The following is a 17,055-nucleotide window of genomic DNA, read 5'->3' as shown; positions in this document are numbered from 1 at the left end:
TCTTTTTCTGAGAGAGAGAGACAGACAGACAGACAGCATGAACAGGGGAGGGTCAGAGAAAGAGGGAGACGCAGAATCTGACACAGGTTCCAGGCTCTGAACTAGCTGTCAGCACAGAGCCCGACGCGGGGCTTGAACCCACGAACCATGAGATCATGACCTGAGCCAAAGTCGGACGTTTAACCGACTGAGCCACCCAGGCGCCCTGCTAGTTGCCACTTTTAAAAATCCCAATGCCCAGGTCATACCCCAAACCAATTAAATCAGACTCTCTGGGTGGAAGGACCCAGGCATCATTATTGCCCCTAGGTGATTCCAAGGTACTGACAAGGTCTTGAAAGCCAGTGCTCCAACCTCAGGTGCCCTGGGGCAAGCAAACAAGCAAAAGACACATTATATTTGCCAGCACAATTTCCTCATGACTTCTTGATAATGGAAGAAGAGAAGGAAAACATAGGCAAGCATCTAGTCTTGAGTCAGCTATGTTGGTCTTCCGGATTCTCCCCACCTTTCATGAGTTAGGAGCAGGCAGGAGGAATATAAAATAATAAATATTAGCAACTTTTGGACCCCTTGATTTTGAGCTTGGCATTATAGTTGGGTCATCACTCTCAGTGCTCACCAGATTCCTCCAGGATCGGCCCTACTATAATCCCCATGGTACAGATGAGGAAATGGAGCTCAGAGAGGTTAAGCAACTTGCCCAAGGCCACATAACCAATTATCGACGCAGTCAAGATTTAAACTCAATATTCTGTCTCGAGGCCAAAGAAGAATCAATGGGGTCCTGAGGCCCACCGAACCCCCCAGCCCCCACCCTCAGTCCAGCTATACCTGGTATAGCAGGAGAATACTCCAAGCCTCCAATACAACTGTGAAGGAAAGCTGCAGGTGTGTTTATGAGAGAGCAGTAAAGGTGGTGTGGAATATGACTGAAAGGTGGGGGTTAATTATGGGATTTCCTTTCCTTTCAAGCTTAAAGGATGGGATTTTAACTCCTTTAGGACAGGGGAGGAGATTGAGTCGTTGATGGTGCTTGGGACAGGGAAGAGCCAAGGTCTGCGAAGAAGGTAGGAGAGAGATAAAGAAACAGGAGGTAAGTAGGAGCTGCCCGGCTGAGGCGTGGGCAGTTTTCCACCCAGGAGCTGCCTGGTCCCTTCATTTAACTCTTATCTGACCTGGGAATGGATGATGAGCATTTTGCTGGAAGGAGCTGCTCTTTCAGCGGCTGCTATTTCAAAACAAGGAGCAAATCAGGAGTGAGAAAAGCGTTTCTCAAAAAACCTATCCGGGGATTAGGGAAATGGTGTGGGCTCTGCAGGTTTACTCTGTGTCATCACGGTAATTGTTCTGTAAATCTAAAACAACTCTGAAATTACAAGTTGCCTTTAAAATAATAGATAAATGGGGCACCTGGGTGGCTCAGTCGTTGAGTGTCTGACTTCAGCGCAGGTCGTGATCTCAACAGTTCGTGAGATCGAGCCCCACATGGGCCTTTCCGCTGTCAGCGCAGAGCCCACGATGGGTCCTCTGTTCCCCTCTCTCTGCCCCTCCCCTGCTCATGCCTGCTCTTGCTCTCTCTCTCTCAAAAATAAACATTAAAATTTTTTAAATAAATAAAATAATAGATAAACAGATGATAGCTAGCTACATAAAATGTACCGGAGGCTGTGGAATCAGAGTGAGGGAGCAAGAAGAAACACAAAGCAGAAGGAAACCTGTCATGTATATATACACTGTGCACGTACTGAAATAAAAGTGGGAGACAAATCCTGGGCCATCCATTTTAATCCCTAACAGGAGAGAAAAAACGGGGGACAGACAAGGGCTCCATGAGACCCAGGAGTGGAGACTAAGGGAGGCTTAGGACGGCTTCTTTCAAGAGATTCAGAGCCAGGAGCCGGAGGGTGATGTTTCCATGCACCGTGGTACGTCTCCAGTGCCTAAACGAGCCCTGCTCTCTGTCTCTCTCTCATTCTCTTCCCTTCTCACCTGCTCCCCACCCATGGGTCCCAGGGCATGGCCAGAATGATGTAGAAGGCCACTGGCCCTTAGCCAAGTTGATTACCCTCCCCAGGCCTGAATTTTGGATCTATAAAACAAGTCTACCGGGAGCCCAGCCCACCTCACAGAACTGAGCCAATGAGTGGAAACGTTTTGTGTGTTACGATGTTTTGTGTAGATAGAGATGATTCAGTGGTCATGGCGCCTCTGTCCACAATAGCCCCAAACCACAAATCACCCAAATGGCAATCAGCAGTAGGATGGATAAACAAGTTGTGGTTTACTCACATGCCGGAATACAACACAGCAATCAAAAAGAATGAACCGCTACAGGGTGCACAGGCACAGATGAGCCTCCCAGACATGATGGCTAGTGAAATGAGCCAGGCGCAAGAGTCAACATACTATAGGATTCAATTCATATCAAGTTCAAAAAGAGGCAAGACCAATCTGGGATGGTACAAGGAAGACTAGAAATTACCTTTGGGGGCTACTAACTCAGAGGGGTGCATGAGGACACTTCTGGGCGCTAGGAATGTTCTGGATCTTGATCTGGTTCATATATAGGTACAGACTTATCAGTGTGTACTTGATGAGACATAAATTATACCCCAGCTAGGAAATGCACATGACTAAAATGACTATGTGGAGCCATCAGTCTCTGCTGGAAGGTAAGAAGGATTTGGGAAGGAAATTATGCAACAATTTGCTGCTCCTTCTTTCCTGCTCTCACGCCCTCCCCCATACCCCACTCCACAGCCTATCTCTAAAAGGGAACTTCTTGTTCCTCAGCATTCCTTTATTCTACTCCTTTACGCCTTCATTGGCACCCTACTATGGGTCAGGCACTATTCTAGAAACTGAGAGTGCAACCGAATTCTCTCCTTTGTGCAGTCAACAGTTATTTAACATCTGCTTTGAGGCCCCTGCTCTCCCAGCACTAAAGCATTTTCCCTCAAGCAGGTCCAAGTGGCAAAGAGCTGAGCAAAGAATATCTGGAATAGATAGCCCTTCTGGTCTTTGCCTGTGGTTCAAGAAAGGAGAAAGCTGTTGCTATGTGCTGGTATCCGTTTATTCCTCTACAACACAGCTCACACAGCTGGAAGACAGCAGGGCAGAGTCGAAACCCAGGTATGTCTGACTTACATCTGTGCCCTTCCCAACACTCTCACACCGCCCCCTCCCCAGGAGCCAGATCCACCACTCCCTCTCTCTCTGGGCATCTTTGCGGTCAGCCTCCAAGGTGGCCCCCATTGATTTTTGCCTCCAAGTATTCATGCCTTTATATCAGCCCCTCCCACAGTCCATGAAGATAACCTATGCAACCAATAGGATATTGTAAAACTAACAGTATTTGTCATCCAAGGCAGGATATAAAAGACATTGTGACTTCCACTTTGCTTTTTCTTGAATTACCCATGCTGACGAAGCCAGCCGCCATGTTGTAAGGACACTCAAGCTGCCCTAGGGAGAGCGCCACGTGGCAAGAAATTGAGACCTCCTGCCAAAGGCCAGCCCCAAATTGCTAGCTACATGATGAACCACCTTGGAGGCAGCTCCTCCAGCCTCAGCCGGGCTTTCAGATAACTACAGCCCTAGCCGACATCTTGACTGCCACCCTATGAGAGATCCCAGGCCAGAACCAGCCAGCCAAGCCACTCCCAAATTTCTGAGTGGAAAGCTTCATGGAAGCTATAGGAGATAACAAATGTTTGCTGCTGCTTTAAGCTACTAAATTTGGGGGTTGTCTGTTATATCATACTGCTCTATATAAATAATACAGCCCCTCTCAGATCAGAGGCATGGGTTCACGCTGCAGGAACTGTCTGGAAGGCAGCATGTTAAGGTGTCCAGAATGAGCCATCACTAGAGGGGTAGCCAGCGTGGGCTGAATTTGAGAGGACAGAGAGGACACACATCCACAAGGAATCCTCAGTACGCCAGAGAAGGGCTGTGGAATAAGAAATCAGGCAAAGCAGCCATCTTGGCACCTTCTTACCTAGAAATTTCTTACACTCCATCTATCTCAGTAAATGGAACCACGTGAACCCAGTTACTCTGGCCAAAAACCTGCGAGTCATCCTTGAGCCCATTCTCTCTCACACACCCAACATCTGGGCTCCCTATCCCACCCTTGTGCCTGTTCAAGGCCAGAGGAGCCTTTTCAGAACAGAGATCAGATCATGTGGCATGTGCTCAGAACGCTGCAGGCTCACTATTCTCCAGCAAGAGATGGCCTTCTTTCAGGCATAAGAAGCTCATCTCACCTCAGGGCCTTTGCACTTGCTCGTTCAATCTTCCAGATCATCATGTGACATCATTTGGGTCTCACCTCACACAATACTTCCTCTGAATTTTCCGGGGCCACTCTAACATAATCACTCTCCAACCCACCACATTAGCTCATTCCCTTCATAACATGTTTCCCTATTTACTGTCTGTCTCCTCAAGAAGAATGTGAGTCCTATAAAGGTAAACACCTTATCTAGCTTGTTCACCTCAAAACCAGTGTCTGGGGGCACCTGAGTGGCTCAGTCAGTTAAGCATCTGACTCTGGATTTCTGCTCAGGTCGTGATCTCACATTCGTGAGTTTGAGCCTCGCATTAGGCTCCGTGCTGAGTGTTGAGCCCACTTGGGATTCTCTGTCTCTCCCTCTCTCTCTGCCCCTCCCCTGCTCATAGTCAGCCTCTCTCTCTCCCCCAAAATAAACATTAAAAAAAAAAAAAAAACAGCGTCTGTCACATGGAAAGAGTTCAACAAACATTTGTTTAATGAATCCTGTCTAGAGGTAGGGGGATGGATGAGATGACGTCCAAGTTGATCTGGCTGTAAAATCCAGAGGACAGAGCTCTGCTGTGTGCTCTGGGGCTCATGTCGTTCTTCCCAGCAGGAGGAAAAGGCAGGGCGGTAGTAAGAGCTGTGGTTTTAGGGGAAAGGCTTGCCAGCTGGGTGGGACTCACACCACCGGTGGGTCCCATTTCCTACAGGGGAAAATCCTCTAAAAAGCTCCTTCTGTCTGCCTGGCCACTGCCCTGTCGGTCCACCTTGACCCTCTCTGCCTAGTGGATTCTGAGTCTCCAGTATTTTCAAGACTTACCAGGCAGGCTACGCCCCCGAAGTCATCTGTGGCATCCCTCCGTCACCCCACAGGAGGCTGCTTACAATAGGGAACCCTCTTCCGTCACACCTCTGGACCTCTTTCAGCCCCCGTTCACCCAGACTCAGACCCTTCATTGCCAGTATGCTCATTCGCTTATCCTATTTGAAGGAATCCGCTGCTGTCGGAGATGGAAAGCAAAGACGGGGGGCAGGTAAGTATTAAGGAGCGTCAGCAAGATCGGAGAGTTAGAAGGAAGCACAAAGGTCCAGGGACAGAGATGAGTGAGGAGTGACACTGTAAGACCTTGGGAAAGTCATTCAACCTTTGGATGTCTCAGTTTCCTTATTTGCAAAACAAGGAGATCTTTCAGCCCGTTTCATGAGGTGATGGAATTAAAAGAATAAAATCAGACAATGCACTGAAGTGCTTTCTAAAGCCTGAAGCACTGTACAAACATTCATTGTTATTAAGAGAAGCAGGTGCAGAAAGCAGGAGAGAAAGGGAGTAGACAGGGAGGAGGGGGGAAACGAAGGTTCTGAAGGTAAGGGTGGAAAGCTCTGCTCTAGAGGAAGACAACAAGGAGAGAGATGGAGGGGGAAGCAGAAACCCAGTGCCTGCCCCCCTCTCCCCAAGAAGACAAAGCTGGGAGAGCCAGAAAAGCAGAGGGCACCGGGAGGGACAGCAACCGTCCAGCTGTGCCCACTGCGGGCCGGGCCGTTTACACCTCTGCTAGCGGAGGGCACGCCCACCTGGAGTTCACGGATGGGGACATGCCTGCAGCAAGGCCACAACCCAGCTGCGGCAAGGTCACCAGGGAAGAAGCGGATCCCCCTGCAGATCTGCCTGCTCCGTGAGCCCCCTTCCCCAAAATAACACTTGGCTCTTGGAGCTACCAATTGATAATCCATTACTCCGTTTTTGAGCACCTACCTTACGTCAGGCACTGGACTGGGCACTTCACACACATTATCCCATTTTATCCTCGTAATAACCTTTTCTAATTCCCATACCCTTGAGGATAAAACAGAGGCTCAGAGGTTACATGCCTTGACCAAGGTCACCCAGTAAGTAAAAAAGCAGAGCATGTGATGCACCAGATCCTGGGCCTCAACTGCCCAGTACTTCTTTTTGAAACATCCTCTTTCCTCCTTCCATTCACTGAACTCCTTCCTGAAAGATCAGGTGTGAACAGCCAAGGTGGGGTGAGAGGGCAGGGAGGAGGTAAGTAATAATGGGGGACAATGCAGAGACTGGCTGCGTAACAGGTAAGGCAGGCCATTACCACCTCCAGAGAGCTGCGCCCCTCTGACAGAACAGCTGTCCTCCCGAACAATCCATCAAAATCCATCACTTCAAGAAGCCCACTCATGATCCATCACTCCTCTGTCCAGGCTGGAGAGGATGCCGCAGGGCCCCAGCCAACCCCGCCAACCAGGACCCAGCAGCCCTCTGACCTTCTTGCCTCAGTTTTCTTCTCCCACCAAGATTAGCGCTAAAACACTGATGGGGAAACTGAGGACCAAAGTGCCACCCGGCCAGGAAAGAAAGTGGGATGGTCCCGCAGGAGATTCCACGCCCAGGGAAACCCTGCCCTCCAACTTCATCCCCACTTCTACCAATCCCGTTTCCCGCCCTCGGCGCCTTTGGCTGTGGCCCCCATCCTGAGTTTTTCCAGACTGTCCCCGAACTGGGCCAACCAGGGCTCTGCGCGGCCCCCGGGATAACTGAAAGGCATCCCCCTCCTCCTCGGCTCCCACAATCACCCCCACAACCAGGGGAAATACCTTCAAAGGCCCCTCCCTCGGAGCTCGGGTCCTGCCAGCCACGTTCAGGAGCTGCGGGGGCCCGGATCCCCATCCCCGCGCCCCACCCCCCGCCCCCGCCCTGGCCCGGCCCTCGCCTTCACCTTGACCCGAGCCCGCTCCGGGCCCCAGAGCTTTGCATAAACAAAGAGCGGGGCAGGGGACGACCCGGGCACCGCCCCCCGCCCGCCGGCGCCCCCGCTCCGGACCCAGACCTGAGCCAGCCGCGTCCCCAAGCCCCCCGCGGAGCCAGGCGGCCCGCGGCCCCTTACCTTGGCCTGGCATTTCCGATGACAGGAGAAGCTGCAGACTGCGAGAGAGCGAGACACAGAAAGAAAGTTTAGCCGCGAGGTATGAAATGGAAACTCCGGCGAAATCTCCTCCCACCCCCGCCCGCACTCGGCGCTCAGGAGGGAAGAAGGAGGGAAGGAGGGAAGGAGGGAGGAGGGAGGGGGCGGCGGAGGGGGGCGGCTGCCGCAGCTCCCCGGGGCCTGCGGGGTGGGAACGCCCGGGACTGCGGACCCGCGGCCCGTGGAGGCGCCGAGCCCCCATCGCCAGAGCCCCTGGGGCGGGCGCGCGAAGGTGGGAGGAACAGGAGGCGGGGAGGGGGGTACCGACTCCCCCGCTGGACCCCTGCCAGGGGCAGAGGTGGCCCGGACCCAGGCCCCCATGCCAGCCACGCCACGGAATAAGGTGGGGCCTTCTCCCCTTACACACACACACCCCAAGCAGGCAGCCGGCACCCCAGGAACCACAATCACACTCACTCTCCCCCAGAAAGGGACACACACAGACCCGATTTACAGTCCAGGAGAAGACCGGTGCACACACACATTCTCATTTACACCTATACACACACAGACACTCACCAATAACCACTTACACCCATACACTCAGCCAGACATGCACACATAGCCATATGTACACATACAGCCTCACACACACACTGATGCCCAACGGAAAGCTCTGACTCAGGGACACCAACACACAGCCTGACGCGGACATGTGGACACAGACACCGGCCAGATGCTCACACAGGCTCACAAACTTCTTGTGCATCATTTGAAACATGCTCGTGTGCACGTGCGCGCGCGCCCACACACACACACACACACACACACACACACACACACACACAGGACTTAATTCTGCCCTCCCTCTACCAGAAGCCGGAATCAAATTTCCATGGGGTTCCCTGGGTCTGGAATGTCCCAGCCCTGCCTGCCCCACCCCCAGGGCCCTCTACCCTGGGGTTTGCTGGCCCCCTCCCACCAGGTCCCACAGATGGGGTGAGGGGGTCTCCTGAGCTGACCTTCTACACGGACTTGACCTTATTAGCTATCCACGGCCTGCTGAGACAGGCGGGTTAGCCGCACTGGTTAGAGCACAGGGGTCGGGGAGGCCAGGGAGCTGCAGGAACCCCAAATCCTTGGTAGCCACAGCCCTGGGCCACAGCCAACTGCCCTGGCCTCTTGAATCTACCATTCCTCCAACCACTTTCTGTCTTTGAGCCAACTTGGATTCTCAGCAGAATGCAAAAGGGGAGACCGAGGCACAGAGGAAGGCCCAGAGCTGCCAAAGGAGGTTCTGGGGCTCTCCACACTAAAACTTCTGATTGGTCTGTTGGAGTGGAAGCCCAGAGGCACAATGGGTGGAGTCTGGGATTCGACCTTGGCCATTGGCCTTCGTCAGGGACCTTGTTCTTCCAGAACCCAGTCCTGGCCCCAGCTCAGGCCTGTGACTCAGCTGGTGCTGAGCAAGGCTTTCCTGACCCCATCAGCCACCCAGCCCAGCTCAGGGACCTCTCCACCCCTGGCCACACCAGAATGTATCCGCCCCTGGCCAGCCATAATCAAGTCATGCCCATCTGTCTAGCCTTTCTGCTTCTCTCTGTCTCCCCACCCTCACTTCCCCGGGGCGGCGACCTCCCTGCAGACTCCCTAGCCCCACCCCCATGCCTTCTTTTCTGGCCTTGGAATGTGGAATTGAGAAAGCCTTAAGCCATGTGTCCTGAGCTTGGAAGGCCTTTCCAGCCAGGCTGGTCCCCCACTGGGCCACTACCTCCAACTTTCCCCTTCCTGTGCTAATCAAAGCCCAGGCCTCCAGGAATAGGTCCTGAGCCCCTCATCGGGAGGCCTCCCTCACTGTCCCCTACCTCTTTGAAGGTGCCACCAGAGACAGCCTGTTTCCCACCACCCCTTAGTTCCTACACCTATGGGCTCCTTCAAAGGAAGGACTTCTCTCTCTCTCTCCCTACACAGTGCCTGGTACACAGTAGAGGCTTAATAAATGATTGATGAGTTGGACCTGACTGAAGATCTCCCCTGGAATCTATGTACACCCCCATTTAATCATTCCCACCCCACTCACAGCCTTTCCCTGAGCCATACTCTGCCCCCAACATTCCATTATCCATTAAAAAGGCATCCCTAAGGGTCCACTCTGGGTCTCCCCAGCCCAGTCTAGATACCAACAGCCAGGATTCCATCTTCCTCCAGCACCATACTTCACACCTGACAGTTCACAGAACACAGCAAACTCTTTCCTGCCTCAGACCCTTTGCACTTGCTGTTCTGGCTGCCTGGAACACTCTCCCTCACCCCCGCTGTCCACTGTTCCCCCAAGCCAGCTCCTTCTACTTCTAGAATCCACTGAAAGCCATCTATCTCCCCAAAGAGGCTTTTCCCAACCACTCAAATTACATTAGGCACTTCCAATATTGTTTCTCAGTGGTACCCTGGTAATTTCCTTCTTAATACAGTTCACAGTCTGAAGTCACTGTGGGTATTTCCTGCTCACTGATAAATAGTTTATCTCCCTACACGAGACTCACCAGGGCAAAGAGCATGCCTGTCTCATCCACACCACATCCCCAGCACCTAGAACAGGATCTGCTCCAGCCCACAGCACCAAACAGCAGCTTTGTGGAAATTAGCAAGAGGCTTACCCTCTGAGCAGACCAGCGCATTGGACACACAGCCGCGTACAGTGTCTTTGTGGAAGCGGCAAGGAAGTGCCCTCTCTCCAGACAGACCCCACTCTGTACCTGGGGGAGGCGTAGCCGCCTCCGGGGCTCTCTCGGAGAGTCGCCCTTGGCAGTGAACAGCCTGCATGACCATACAGGGCAGCCCTGCCTATCACACAGTGGGCAGACACTCCACAAATGCCCTTGAATGGAGGGCAGATGGAGAAATCATTGGGCAATCGCAGTACAGTGTGCTGGGGGCTCCCTGTGCGCTGGAATGCAGAGAGCCTGCCCTTGAAAGCTCTACAGTGGGGGGCAAGGAAGATCTCCCCCCACCCCGCAGCTCCATCCCCCAGCCCAGAAGACCAAAGCTTAGCAAACTCAAAACTCAACTCGAGTGGCAGGTTCCAGGCAGCTCCGCTGAGAGATTTTGACACTTCAGGAGCACCTGCCCACCCCCCACCCCCACCCCGCCAAGAGGCCTTCTTGCCCTGAGTGCCCTTCAGGGAGTGTGCCCTGGCAATCTTAGTCACCCCTTCTCAAGTCCCTCACCTCCCCCCCTTCCCCCCCTGCACCTGGGGCAGTATTTCCTACTCCAACTTGCACACCCCCCCTGCCCCCCGGCTGTAATTTGAAACGGGCCTGACATTCTGCTGGTTCCTCATTTCCCAGATCAGTGGCACATCTGCCTCCTGGTCTGTGTGCCCTCCCTCCTGTAATCCCCTCCCACAATCAACAGGGCTGGTTTAGGTACCCAACTGAGTGTGTCGAAAGGCCGAAAGGCCAGCGTGCGACTTCTGAGGCTCAGTCATCAAAGGCATCGTGGCCTCAGCCCTGCTCTCTCGGATCGCTCGCTCTGGCGGAAGCCGGTCCAGATGCCACGAGGATGCTCCAGCAGCGCTACAGAGAGGGCCACGTGACGAAAGGCCACCGGCCCCCCGCCCACTCGGCAGGCACGTGCCGGAGCCAGCTGGCAAGCGGACCCTCCAGGCCCTGTCTGCCAGGCCCCCAGATGATGACCACCACGGCCGCAGCTTCGTGCCCAAACCACCCAGCTAAGTCACACAGGAAACCCCGACCCTCAGACGCTCTGTGACATAATCATTGCATATTTACTGTAAATTGCTAAGTTGGGGGATGATTTGTTATGCAGCAATAGACAACAACACGGAAACTAGAGCATAGGATCCCTCAGAAAGCAATAGGCTAAAGGCTATTGCTGGGAATTAGGGCCAGAGGCCATCTCCTCAGTCCTGCCCTGCTTCCTGGGACCAGCATGCTCCTCCGCGTAACACCTTCTCCCTCCTCCTCACCCTACGACGCCATCAGTCGTCGTGTCGCAGCCCCCCTTTCCTGCCAACCCCCCACCCCTGCACCAGTTCAGACCAGTTACCCTTCCCTGGGCCCTGTCTCCCCTCAGCCTTGTCCCCTTCAATCCACACAACCACAGACCGTCCTCAAGTGCAAACCTATCACATTTATGCTTCTGCTTAGAACTGTCTGGTCCCGCTCCTCAGCACACTTATAAGGCCCTGCACAGCCTGGTCTTGCCTCCATCTCCAGCCACTGCCCCAAAAGAGATCTGTTCCTGCCACACTGAACTCCCCAAAAGGACACTGAGGCTGGTAGATCTGAAATGGTGAACTCCTATACATCCTCCAAGGCCCAGTTCAGAATGCCCCTCCCTAGATGGTCAGGCACTCAAAGATGATCGCTCCCTCCTCTGTGCTCCCAATGAGGTCCTGTTCAACTTGGCCGCTTGGTATCCTGCCCCTTCTTCTAGCACAGGGTCGGACATACAGATGGGGCTCAACAAACGTGGAGTACATTTAAAACTGGAAAAATTCTCCCTGGGACTGGGGCTGAGGTTCTGGGGCAATGGAAGAGACAAGAGAGGGTAGGTAGCCCTACTCTTCAGCTCAGCCCCTGCTGGGAAAGAGCAAATAAGGACCATGGTCAGTGCTTTCTGAGGGGGTCAGTATAAACACCACCGCTGATCCAACCTGGTCCAGCTCTCCAGGTACCCACTTAGCTACCTGGCTGCATGTAGGCTGGCTCTCAGCTCACATGTAAGTCATGCTCTGTGACCCGGAACAAGTTACTTAACCACTCTGGGCCTTAATTTCCTCATCTATAAAATGGGGACAATAATGGCACTACTTCACGGGGTCGATATGAGGATTCACTGACTCCATAAATGTGGTTGGCCCACAGTATACTCTGTATAAGTGTAGCTGGTATCAGCTGCTTCTTTCTCACTACTGTTATTATACTGGAGAGCCCCCCTCTCCTTGCCAGGAGGCTCAGCTTCTAGTCCTGACTGCCGTCATACATACAACTGTGTGACGGGAGGCAAGTCATTCCCACTCTCTGGTCCCCGTCACGCCTGGTTGACTTACACTCATTTGCCTCCATTACCCCGAAGGCCCCCACATCACTGAGCTCCAGAACACATGGTCCTCAAGCCATCCTCCGGCCATGAGAGTCTGTTACCCCACCGGTCTCTCCATCAGTCACCACCTGCCTCTTCCTGCCTCCAGTGAACAGTGAAGAAAGCGGGGGAAGCCTGGGTTCCAACCCTGAGCACATCACAAACACCGCGGAGGAAACACCCAGCCTGCGGTTGACACGGATGCCCACTCCGCACTGTACCGCACTGCACTGAGGGGGAGCAAGGGCCAGAAAACGCCAGCCTTCCCAGCCTGGCACCCTCCGCGCCTGAGTCCTTCCCAGACACACATCGGAGGATCCACCCCACCTGAGCGGACCATGCCCTTCACCAGCTCCCACAGAAGCCAGTGACCCTACAAGATGAGGCCCCCTGGGGAGTGATCTCATCAACCAAACTCCGTGGAGCCCCAGAAGCCCCATCTCTGCCCGTGGGTGTCAACACTGACCCCCACACAGCAGGGCCCAGCCAGTGGCCCTAAGAGGGAACTGAGAGCCCCATAGTGTAGAGGGGTCCATCGGTTACCTGCTGGAGTGGAAAACTGCACTCCCAACCCCAGCCCTCCGCCAGCTCCTGCCTCACTGGCTTGCTGGGCTGCCAGTGCTCTGTCCTGAGGTGGCTTCCTGCCTCTCAGGAACACAGGAAGCCAACATTGTTGGGATCTAAATGGCCTTTTCCTCCTGGCCTCGGCTCGGAAAATGAGCACATAGCCTCGCTGTGCACCTGACCCCAGCAATAAGCGCCCACGCCCCCAGTGGGCCTCAGCTTCTTCCCCAGCTCACAGAGACACTGGCCCAGCCGCCCACCTGCCCACCAGGCCCCATAGTCCTTCCCTGCCCTGCTGATCTCCATGGCCTGGCTTGGAGGTGTGTGGTGGTTTATATTATGTGTCAACTTGGGTAAGCCATGGTACCCAGAGAGTTGTTTGACATTATTCAGGTTGTTTCTATAAACGGGTTTTTTAATGGATAAGATTAACATTTAAACCAGGAGACTTTGAGTAAAGTAACATTAACTTCCATGATGTGGTGGGCCTCGTCCAACCAGATGAAGGCCTGAATGAAACAAAGACCTCCCCCAAGCAAGAAGAAATTCTGCCAGCAGACTAGTCTAGAACTTGAACTGCAGTTCTTCCCTGGGTCTCCCACCTGACAACCTGCCCTGAAGATTTTGGACTTGGAAGCCTCTACAATTGCATAAACCAATTTCTTAGAATAAACTACCTACCTATCTCTATGCATCCATCAACTACCCACCTCCCTATCCATCCATCCAGACATGCATCCTGTTGATTCTGTTTCTCTGGAGAACCCCAACTAATACAAGGGATAGTCGGAGGTATGGGCACCATGCGGCTTTGAAGTTGAACCAAGAAGAAACTTCTAGATCATCCCATCCAGTGCTTTTGAAACTTTCATGCACATGGACTCCTAAGATACTGGTTAACGATCAGGAATGCTCTCTCTGTACCGGGCTCTGTTCTGAGTACAAGGTATGTCATTTCATCCCCAAAGTAACCCGAGGAGGGAGGTGTGCTATGTGTCTCATTTGAAAGGATGGGTAACTGAGGTTGGGAGAGGTGACGTGATCTGCCTAAGCTCTCACATGTAAGGGGTAGAGCTGGGATATGAATCCAGGACGCCTGGGCTAAGTGCAAAACCACCATCCATTCTGCCTCCTGAAACACTTAACTTCTGCAGCCAGAGCTGTTCTCATGAAACAGGCAGGGGCTCCAGAGGCCCAGCCCCTCAAGCCTTGCCTTGGATTTCTCCTTCTCCCTACCTTCCAGGCCCCTAAAAGCATCTCAAAAAAGGAAGGAAGGAAGGAAGGAAAGAAAGAAAGAAAGAAAGAAAGAAAGAAAGAAAGAAAGAGAAAGAAAGAGAAAGAAAGAAAGAAAGAAAGAAAGAAAGAAAGAAAGAAAGAAAGAAAGAAAGAAAAGAAAAGAAAAGAAAAGAAAAGAAAAGAAAAATCCAGTTCCTTTGGATAACAGTTTAGAGCCTCTAATCCAGTCCAATCCCTCTTTTAGAGAAAGGGAAAGTCAGGCCCAGAGAGGTTAAGTGTCTCACCCAGGCTCACACAGCCAGGCCGTAGCAAGCCCAAACTAGAACCCAGGGTCTCCCCGTCTCCCCATCCTAGAACCCAGGCTGCCTCCAATGACTGCAAAGAGGTCCTCAGACACAGGGTAGGAGGTGGCATCCCCAGTGCAGGAACAGAGGAGAAGGAGCTCCCTGAAACAATGTTTCCCCAAATCCAACCAGCAAGGGCTTCTGAGTAGGCTTGTCCCATAGAGAGGAGAATTGTCTTCCTGGGTACATTGCCCTTCCGGGGAAACAGCCTGCGCCTTCCCCTGCCTTCCAGGCTGATCAGTGGCATTGGGAAGGGAAGGACTCTAAGTCTAGGCCCACATCCAGGCCCAGATGGCAGTCCTTGGGCTCTGGAGCTGGCATTTTGATCTCTCCTCTTGGGTTTCAGCCTAGCAGACAGCCAGGGCCCTTTAGCAAGGCCCTAAGCTCCCTAGAGTACTGTCCCCAAGGACTTATGGGAAACCCCCCATTTGACCTGAGGAACTCATCATACACATCCCTCCAGACCCAGCCTGCTTAGTCTTCCCTGATGAAGCCTGATAGGAAAATCTCTGCTAAGTCGGAGATAACGCTTCACACACATCCCTGTGTCAGCCGAGCCACATGTTTTGTGGTCGTCTGATGGCGTGTCTGTCTTCCCGGGTCACAGCCCAGAGGGGCCTCAGTTCAGTGGACGTCCCTGTGGATGCAGCAGATGAAGGGACAGCCTACACTGCGAGAGCTATTTAGCCTGTACAGACCCCAGCGGGGGAGTTTTCCAGGCCTGCCCACTGGCCGGGCTCAGGGAGCATTCTTGGTTCAGCCCCTTCTCTTCAGAAAGAAACTGTGAGCAGCAGGGCCAGAAAGAGTGCCTGGACCACTAACAAAGGCCCTGGGGCCTCTTCTCCTCCCACTGTCTCATCCATCCGCCTCCCTCACAGGGAGCCTTAGACCCCAACACTGGCTTTCGCTTTACAGCCACACACAGAACCTCAGTGTTTCTCGCGGTTCCCCCAAGAGACGCAGGGCAGGGTTTATTATTAACCCCATGGGACACAGAAGGAAACAGGCTCAGCGAAGGAGAAGACTGGCAATGGTCTCACGGGGACCTCTCTGCCTGTGTATGAGTCACACTTGTGCCCAAATGTCCTGCCACCTTAGTTCTTTGTCTGCATCATCCATCATTGAGTCTCCGGGTCCAGAACTAGACCCCAGCTTCCTTGACTCCTTTCCCCGCCCCCATCTCCCACCCCAATCCCCTCAGCCGTATTATGTTAAGCAGTGAAATGCGGAAGGCAGGGAGCATAAGAAGTAAGAATGCCAAGCTACAGAGCAGGCCCCCTGGAGGGAGACAGGACAGACGCCCCCGATCTAGGAAAGCATCCTCACTGCCCGTGCCTGTACCTGGAGTTCCCTCAGCACGGCAAGGAGGCTGAATTCAGAGCCTTGATGCCCCACCCATCACCCTCGGCCACTAATCCAAAGAGTGACCATGTTGTCACCCCAGACTCGAAGACCTAAAAAGGAACCAGAGAGTACCGCAAACCCCTTGGGTAGCACTTGGCGAACAAAACATGACCTGGAATTTAGTTCACAGTCAGCGCCTTAGCTGGGGAACAACCTGTACAACCACAGCTGGGGGCCATAGATGGATGGGTGGGTGGTTGGGTGGATGGATGGATGGATGGATGGTTAAGGGGGTCTGTGCCCCTTCTGGTTCCAAAGCACAGAGAGTTGGTCCCGTCCTGTATTTCTCACCAGTAAGCCCAGTGGCCCCAACCCTGTCCCCAGGCCTGGTGACCCAAACCCTCTCGCTGAGAATGCACATCATAGCCTCCTGTACAGTTGGGAGTCTTCAATCCTCCCTTGCTGGGCCCGGCCCCGGCCCTCCACTGCCCAGTCCTGACACCTGGTGGTGTCTCTGGACTGCAGTCCTGGCCTTCTTCCCACTTCTCAATAACTCATTCAGAGCTGCCAAACCAGCCTGGCAGCCCCCTGGCCACCTGCCCTCCACTCCGGCTCACACCGGCCAGGCCAGGCTCCGAACCAGGTAAAACCCAGGTCTCACCTTGGGGGCCTTCTCTTCCCATGAGGTCACATCCCCTCCTCAACCCAGGCCTTCAGCCAGGTCAACTGGGGAACCTAGGACCACAGACTATTACAGAATGTGCGGCCAGAGATGTGCCCAAGGTCAGACACTGAGTGCCAGACTTCCTTCTACCCCATCCCTGTTCTGCCTCCTATCAGAGGGGCGCTGGCGGTCCCTGGGGTGAAAGGAAGGCACACTAGCGAAGGAAACAAGGAACCGGTTGGGGGGTATAGAGCCTTACGAGCTAACTTCGGCAGGTTCACGCGGCGGGGTCCGGTGGGGGCGGTGACGCATGCAAAATACAAAGCCCCGCCCCCAGCAATTCCCGCCTAACTCCTCCCAGCTCCCACCGTAATCAGCCTCCCGTCCCAGCCAGACCTCTTGGGAGGAGGGCGCCACCATGAGGCTGATTTTGGTACTGCAAAAGTCCCTGTTGGCCCCCTAAATTCCTTCTGGGTGTCCCAGCTCTTCAGTCAAGGACCATTAACCTCTGCCCTTTGCGCATAGCAGGACGTGCCTCGAATGCCTCCGCGTGCACGTTCGCACACACTCACACATTCCCTTCCACCCACTCCCCCCTTC

At 53.7% G+C, this 17,055-nt stretch overlaps 1 protein-coding gene across 1 annotated transcript in view; it reads right to left on the bottom strand.

Moving 5' to 3' along the window:
- Window positions 1–17,055, bottom strand: part of TNS1 (tensin 1) — a 182,022-nt gene that overhangs the window by 163,552 nt on the left and 1,415 nt on the right. The window contains exon 2 of the mRNA XM_039233097.1: window positions 7,180–7,217. The gene's annotated coding sequence lies outside the window, so the exon portion shown is untranslated. The remainder of the gene's footprint in view (window positions 1–7,179; window positions 7,218–17,055) is intronic.

The sequence above is a fragment of the Hyaena hyaena genome, unplaced genomic scaffold (genome assembly GCF_003009895.1).
Source record: "Hyaena hyaena isolate Hyena2069 unplaced genomic scaffold, ASM300989v1 scaffold_71, whole genome shotgun sequence".
NCBI classification, from domain to species: domain Eukaryota; kingdom Metazoa; phylum Chordata; class Mammalia; order Carnivora; family Hyaenidae; genus Hyaena; species Hyaena hyaena.
This window is presented reverse-complemented; position numbering and strand designations above follow the sequence as displayed.